At 45.5% G+C, this 8,189-nt stretch overlaps 1 long non-coding RNA gene across 2 annotated transcripts; it reads right to left on the bottom strand.

The window, feature by feature from the left end:
- Positions 1 to 2,496: 2,496 nt before the first annotated feature.
- On the bottom strand, positions 2,497 to 6,887 carry LOC142067661 (uncharacterized). 2 transcript variants are annotated; one of them, XR_012664119.1, is made up of 3 exons: positions 6,362 to 6,887; positions 6,120 to 6,256; positions 2,497 to 3,086 (listed from the first exon to the last, which is right to left on the bottom strand). It is a non-coding gene; the product is annotated as an uncharacterized LOC142067661 (long non-coding RNA). The 2 variants fall into 2 exon arrangements; XR_012664120.1 differs by having other exon boundaries at positions 6,120 to 6,253.
- Between the last annotated feature and the right edge of the window lie 1,302 nt (positions 6,888 to 8,189).

Here is an 8,189-nt window from a genome sequence, read left to right as displayed (position 1 = left end):
CAGTAACATTGTTGGGATGCTAAAACCAGAAATCTACTCTTTCTTATTTAACTATAAGTATTTAGTTATTATTGTATAGACTCCTAGCATGGCATAAGAAATCTCTCATACCAATGGTAGCTGCCATCCCTCTTGTGAACATCTAGGTAAACCACTTTGACTTTCAAGACATAATTTGTGCTCATTACTTCTACAAAGTATCAAAGTCTGTCCCCTGTGAGAAAAAATATTTAACTTCCAAAGGCCTTTTGTTATAGGCGGTGACATCTTGAGAATTTCTGCTGCGCAAATGTGTGCTATACTATGCACCCAACTACCATAACTGTGCTGGAATTTGCTCTGAGGACAAGGACATCTTTGATCACAGCATAACATCAATTTGGTGTATCATGGAGGAATGCAACCCTTGCAAAATACAGTTGTAGCGTAGCACACGAGGGACTCCTGCATGTCCCAGGGAATTAGCGGATTACTGGCTGATGATACAACTGCCCAAGTCTCTGAGGAAACCTTTTTTGAGCCAATTAAAAACAAAGAAATGGAACGCACAAGGACAGAAAGAAGGGCAAAGCAGAGGGGAGCTACCTTCACATCAGCTAGCCCACAACTTGTGAATCTTCACAGATAGAAAGGTTAAACTCAAAGACAGGCCTGCAGTTCAGTAGCCAGGTGATCACCCCGATTCATTCCTTCTCTTCTAGCTGTTACAGCTGAAGCTCAGCCCCAATTTCCAGACCTCTTTTTTTTTTTTTTTTGCCGCAATTTGCTGCAACAAAAGGACTTCAGTGGAAATTCACAGAAGGGGAGATAGATGGATTCAGAACCCTGTTGATTTGTAAAAACCATCCCAACGACTCAATATCAACAGTCAGGGTTTTTGCACATCAGGATCAATTTGTGATTACCCAGAGGCTGTGGAAGCAAGTCATTATCAAAATGTAGCTAGCAAATTAGCTAGTAGCTGAGGTAAAATTGAGTATGAGAGCTCTGGCTAGGTAAGGGAAAGGCAATTCAATTATTCTGTTGTGCCTTCAGCTACAATCCACACCTACTCATTTCAGAATAACAGTACATCTTTTGCAGTTGAAGAATAGATATCATTACAAAACAAATCACACACTACCTGTAATATGTCCCAAAAGCATTAGATGTGTTTTTCATAGGATTACCTTCCCCACTGCCTTTGCCAGCTGCATTAGGTCAGAAGCAGGAAGGTGCAGCAGCTGGCAGAGATGAAGGCATCAAGTATCTTCTGGTGGTGGGTGCAAGAAGGGGAATCTGCAAGGTGCAGCTTGGCTTTTTTGTTTGTGTTGTTTTGGTTTGTTTTTTTTTCAGGGAGAAGGGGGTAATGAAATGAAGAGAAGCTGTATTTATTTGACTCTTGTACCAATACAGACTCAGTCTTCCTGACATGAGGAGTCCCTACCAGAGCCTTGATGGTAAGACGAAGAAGTTGAAAACTTTCATCTGTGAGATAGTTCTTGATTTTGTCTTTGTCTTTGTGTGGACTTAAAGTGTGTTTGGTTTCAGCTGGCTGCTCGTGTTAACACCCAGTCAGATATGGGAGCATTTTTGTAGCACACAGAAAGCCTGGAAAGGCACACAGAGTCTGGTGGTTTGTGCTGCTTCGTGGGTATTCTTTGGGTATTTGTTTTGATGTTAAAACCAGAGCATATGTATTTTCAAGCCCTGGTTTTGAATGGCTGAAGTCTCCTTGGGATACTGGGATTTTGACTCCCATATATCTCTTAAATAATAATACTTGGGCTCCTAAGTTTCAGGTCTCATCAATATTGTGGAGGAAAATAAGACAGAAAGCAGTCCAGCCTGATGAACATATTTGTAGCTAATGGACATATCCAGAGATGTGTCCCGTAAAAACAGCTGCTCTGGTGGTTTTAGCTGCACAGCAAGAAGATTGCAGCCCAGGCAGCAATGAAGAGGAAGCAGCCACCATGCTGGCACAGCCACTTCTGGTGATACAGCCACCTGTATTAGTACACTGAAAAAGGTGGGGGGCTGTTTGCAGTGGGCTTTGTTCATGGCTCCCTTCAGTCTTCCACAAACTGACCTACCCCTGTGATACTTCTTGAACTGTAGTGATGCTACTGTGCTTGTCTGTAGTAGCTTTCTGGATGCCAGTGCCCTGTTTTGGGTAGCCAGGGATCTGAGGTCACAGCAGTCTGCAAGAAGCTTTGAGTAACCCTAAGGTCTGAGCCAGCCCAAGGTAGGATACAGCTGCAGGGGGAAGAAGGAGGGACTATAAATAGAAATGAGCAATGGCTGTGCCTGGTGTCACAGCACTTATTTGGGGTTTCTTCCTGTTGTTTTGTGTTGTTTTTTTTTTCTGTGCTTCTCTGCAAAGCCCTGAGAGAGAAAGGTGATGGAACCTGAGTGAAAATGGGCAGCCAGGGAAACGGGCTGCTTATATACTAATCTAGTTTTCAGAAAAACCTGTAGCTGCCCCTAAGTTTTCATGAATGAAGTGAAGACACTCTCCATGTTCTCATCCCTCCTGGCCTCCTGTAACAGGAAATTCCATCCTGTCTGCCTTCCATACATGACCTACCAAGCGTGAACACAAGTCTCATGACTTCAGTATATTTCTTAGACCATCGCTTTTCCTAGACAGGCAGAAACAACATAAAACAACAGAGCTAAGCCACCATTTAGTCTGGAGCACAAGACCATGACCACAAGTTGGGGCCCTAATGCAAGTGATGAGTCCCAAGCTTAGTGCTTTCTGTTGCCAGGTAGGCTGAATTCACTACTGTGTTTAAACCTATGACTAATTATTTATTTTTTCTCTAGGCAGAGCAATTGCTCCAGATTTCTCCAGAAATAAAGCCTGAAGCCATAGTATGTTTCGTCATCTGATTTTTAAGGATCATGCTAACAGCCATTGGTGCCAGGGATAAGGTAAACAAACAAAGTTTTCAAGGAGCTGCATCAATTCACAGCAGCCAGTTGATTTTGTAATTCAAATTTCTCAGTTTCCTGCTGGTGCTCGGAGCCTGGCACCAGCTGAACTCTTCCTTTCACCTTCCACATGGTAGTCTGCCAAACATTTGCACTCTTCCGGGGACCTGGTGACAGAGGAAAAGATGATGATCTGAGACAGACACAAGACACACAGGTGGTGCTTACTCTCTAGAGCTCCTAGGGGAAGTTGTTTGCCAAGGACTAGATACAATATACCTCTTCTTTTGGCTGACATTTGCTATTGCATCTTGGAAGGGTTTTGGGGTCCTCAAGCAACTGAATTGTTGAGTATGATCCTGTCATGGTATGTCAGGACCTCTGCTCTTCACTGTTTTGTACTAGTATCCAGAGGACATGGGGAAAAAAACGTGATACCACTGTAAGGATGCCCAGAGGAATGGAAACATGGTTCCCCTACAACACCAGCCAGCTCCCTCGCATGATGAACAGGCTGGAGCTTAAGTTCAGTGTGACCAAGGACAGAATAGTTACCAGGTATGCACATGGGGGCATGGGAAGGTCGCAAGAGGCTAGAAAAGGACTCAGACTTTGGACCTCTTATCAGTTTTCAGTGGTATCTTACAAACTGTTAGTTCCACTCTTTCCGATCCATACTTATGCAGCATACCCTCCAAAGGGGTGTTTGGCACACCTCTTCTTTAGGATAGAGACAACTCTGTCACTTTTGAATGAACAGGTTTCAAATATACATGACTAGATCCATGGGGTTTGTTTACAGAACAAGTTAAACTGACATTAGCCCATGTATATCTTTGTGTATCTTAAGCTTCTCCAAGCTTGGTGCATTAGCAGTACACCACAACTTCCTTCACAGCAGCAGAAGACACAGTGCAGTGGCACCCAAATGGCTTATTGGGAGCGGGCTTGTTTCCAGCTGGACCTGTTGCCTGCAGGGCTGGGTAGGTTGCATATGGAGGTGCTTGGATACCCCCTTATTGCAACCCCAGGGCTCCTAATAGTGAGGACAGCCTGAGAGTCCCCTGACCCTGCCCTGTGTGATCTTGCATCTCCAATTTTATCAGCCAATGAGTCAGGCTTCATGCAAGCAGCTGCATCCATCTCCAAGTGGAAGCAGCAGTGTTGCTGTGACTGTGCAGCACAGCTCTTGGGCTGCGGCACCATGAACCAGCTCTGGGGGATCCAGGGCAGGAGCATCTGCAGGCAGGCTAATCCTCAGTCTGAATATGTGTCCCAAGATAACAGAGCAGGCAGGGTCTGTCATCTTCCAAGCAAGAAACTAAGCACTTCCACAACTGAAATCTCAGCTGTATGTGCTGGGTGTCAGGGCGCTGAGTGCAGTAATAGGCCTTGCTGGCCCTGCTCCCCCTGCCCGACCCAGGGCTCCCCCCACCCTGCCCATGGCCCATCTCAGCCCCTGGAGATGCCAGTCCCTGCCCCAGTGACACTGCAATAGGGATGGTCTCCAGCCCTGCGCTACCAATCTGTGGGCCCCACCAAGTCATACCCCTCCCCATGGCCATCCTGGGGCCGTGTTCCCAGCCTGGTTACCCTCACTAGGCCTAATCCTGACCCCCACTCATGGGACGACATGAGAGTCGGAGCAGCCAGACACACTGATAATGCCTGGTGACAAAGACCATTGCTGCTCTCTTGCCTTCACACCTGCCTGGTAGTGCTGAGCGCTATGAAGCCAGCAGCTCTGATTTAGCCTGGGAAATACTGTTTGCTGTGATTGCTCAGTAGTAGTCCAAGCATTTCGGTCTCAAGAGAGGCGTTGAGCTAGCCCTTTGACACATCAGACAGTGTCAAATGCTCCCACCCCCAAAGGATGTGCCTGGCGGGAACTGCTGGAATCGCCCAGCATGGATCCAGGCTTCAATAAGTTGTGGCTATTGGTTTGCAAGGAAGTCGCCAAGAAACATGATCCTCAGGGAGAAGTGAATCGCTTTGATCTCTGTCCTTCTGTTTGATGTGAGCTCAGAGCTGATTTCCAGTATTTCTAAGCTAAAGCAGGAGTGCAGTAAGCCCACACAGAAAACCTACGATCTGGCTGTTGTCAGTAGTAAGTCTCCTAAGCAGCAGGTACTTCAAGGCAATGTGCTGTTATCAGGCATGAAAAATAAGTGGCAGAGAGATATGGGTGAGCCTATGGACATAAATGTTTAGAATTCTGCTAAAAACACTCCTGTGAAAATGGAAACAGACCTTTTAGTGCTTTGGTTAGCAGGAACTGCTTTTAGGTTCATAATCTAACATCCCTGCAACGATGCGAACATGTATTATAACAGAGCATGCAGCAAAGCAGCAGTCCTTCCTAAATGACAAAACAATTCACAATGCATATTCATTGCAGGAAATACTTTTCATCTATCCTTGATCTCATGTTCTATATTGCCTATGGATTCGGTGGATTTGGATTTCTTTGGCGTGCCCTTGGGCTTTCAAGTGCGCTAGGATGCATTGTAATGTAGATGCGGGGTGTCTGGCACTTCTTACTGAACAAGGCTTCAAAGGGAAGGAGGGAAATTGAAATCAGGGAAGTTGAAATCAGACTCTAATTACATTTGTACAGAGGCCAGAGGCATTTTGACAAAAAGCTTACCTCCTATTCATGGACAGATTTTGCCCACTGGTATGGGCAGACATGGGGCTGGTCTGATTTTTGGAAACCGAGATAAAGCAAAACAATATTTGTGACTAGGCTTTGAACACCACATCGTTACTAAGGTGTAGGTGACAGCTTGAGTGCATCTCCTCTGGAAGATTTCCCAGTGCCACAGATCAGCTCTCTGGGAGCACAGACCACTGGCACAGCTGTGCCCAAACCCCTGCCACCACAGACAATATCGCTGTGGGTGTGTGGTCCAAGCAGCTCACCAGGATCTCCTCCTGCCTTTCCTTGCCACAATATGTACCTATGAAGCATTAGTGTTTTCAAAAAAAAGGCCACAGCTCTTTCCTCATGCTTTATGTGGGCAGATATATTATGTTGCAAGACTCCTTCGCCTCCTTGGGTCTTGTAAGATACTGGGATCCTGGAGCACTGAAAATGGAGGAATCAGAGTTTAGAGGCAGGGAAACAGACACCCTCAGCAGAGAGCAAAAATTATTTCAAAATGTAGAACAGAGCTTTGCTGTCCACACCGAATACATGCCTTGTCTCAGGCCTGGTGTGAAAGGCATCTGGCAGCAGATGACGGCATTGGGACGCGTGGGCTGGAAGGACTCAGCGTCGGGCCTTTTGCCCATGTAGAGGTGCATCTGTCTCCTGGTGCGACGCCGACAGGGCCTGCTTTGGGAACAATAGAGCTTTGTGCCTGACAGATGCTTCAGCAAAGGAGAAGCAGCATTTGCTTTCTTTTCCTGGGGGCAGTTAAAGCGTAGGGAGCGCACTGACCTGATTTTCAGGAGGCTGGTGCTTCTGCAAGTCAGGCTATGAGCGATTTGGCCAAGGTCATGCAGCGAGTGAGTGATGCTGTCAGAGATGGATGGAAATCTCTGTGTCAGTGCTTTAGCTTGATGCTCCCAGCACAACACCTCCATTAGAGTGTGACATGCTGGTGATTTATCCAAGCAGCATACTTTGCTGATTAGGTTTTATCTCAGTAGCGGCTGGAACAGTCTGTGTGTCTTCTACAACCAAAGAGCAGAAGGCATAACTCACTCCGAGCAAAATATGGTCTTTGACCTCTGGGTCTTGGCACTGAATCGTACCAAAGGTAATGGTTGCATACAATCCTACTCCTGACTTCATGGCAAGGGGGAAGGAAATCCCAACTGATCAGTTGCTCAGCAGGAGGAGGCGTATCTCGCAAGCTCAGTAAAAAATCAAATAAGTGAAGCGAAATGACAGGAGTCACCACATGTTTTCACCAGTCTGTGCCACTGAATACGTGGAGAGGAAAGGGCAGGGTGGTAAAGGACACGAACCTCCACAAACTGGGCACGGCAACTGCTGGACTTGCCTAGGAGTTGTTTCTGAGGCGGTGTTCAAAGTCCGCATGCCCTATCTGCTTGGGATGTCATTGACACTTCCCCTCTGAGATCCGAACCCCTGAGAAGGCTGATTCAGGCTGGGAGGGGAGGTTTGAAGCACAGAAGATGAGGCCAGCCCTGGAAAGGAGGTGCTTCCTCAACAGAGGGCTGAGCTGCACACTGTGAAACCTGGCTTGCAGCACAACCACCACACAAATGAAGGCAGGCAACATATTTCCATCCTTGCCCATGTTGTAGGATAAGTGTAAGTTTTCTGATTGTGAACTGGATGTGCTCACCAAGGAGGCAGACAAGGCCACAGGTTTTTTGTGAAGGAAGGAGCAAGAACATATAGCCTGGGAGGGAGGGGGCAGAAGGTACAACTAGCTATTAAATCATTTCAGGTGCCTTGTGAACCCTCTACCCAAGGATCCTCTCTGAAAGCAGATAAAAGTGGAATGTGCCTATTTGTGTTTGCAATGCAAGGGTATGCATATGATGGATGTACATAGAAATGAATCAAATGCAATGAGCTACAACAGGGGATTAGAGATTTAAACCTTAAAATTTTAAATAAGAGAAGCTTCAGAGATCTTATGGCAGAGATGCAAGAAAGTAGTCATCTTTTACTTTGTTATCTATAATTCTGCTGTATGAATAATATTTTCACAATGTGACAGAGGAAAGCTGTCTGCTTTTGTTCAAGCTTAATCTTTATAGATACAAAGCCAGTGTAGAAAATGAGCTACTTGCTTTAATGGCATTATAATTTGTTTTAGTATTAGAATATGCGCCTGTAGTATCTACTTTCTAAGCAACGATGAATTGCGCTGGAGGAAATGTTCTTTGCTTTATGTCTTATGGCTAGTGATCTTGTTTATTTGGTTTAAAACCCTAAGGCAGCCAATACCTTTCCAATGCTTTAAGTAGTTTTCTTGCATAAGCTTAGCGAATAAAAATTGCTTTCTTTATGAACCTTGCTATAAAATCTTCTGCTGATATTTTTCTTCCCACTTCTGCTATATGCTTTTCTCCATTATGTGATAGAATGATTTCAATTTCGCTCTTATAGTCCATCCTTATCCTATTTCTTTCAGCTGACTATTCACACCTAGCTTCTCACGAAGTAGCTCACAGCACTGTGAACTGCTCATCTGAAAGTCAGCCAGAAGTAGAGAACTGTTCTTCTGAGCATTACAAACATCTGTATTGCATCTTAGTTGTTTTCCCTCTCTTCCACCCTACGGGAT

The sequence above is a fragment of the Phalacrocorax aristotelis genome, chromosome 1 (genome assembly GCF_949628215.1).
Source record: "Phalacrocorax aristotelis chromosome 1, bGulAri2.1, whole genome shotgun sequence".
NCBI lineage: Eukaryota > Metazoa > Chordata > Aves > Suliformes > Phalacrocoracidae > Phalacrocorax > Phalacrocorax aristotelis.
This window is presented reverse-complemented; position numbering and strand designations above follow the sequence as displayed.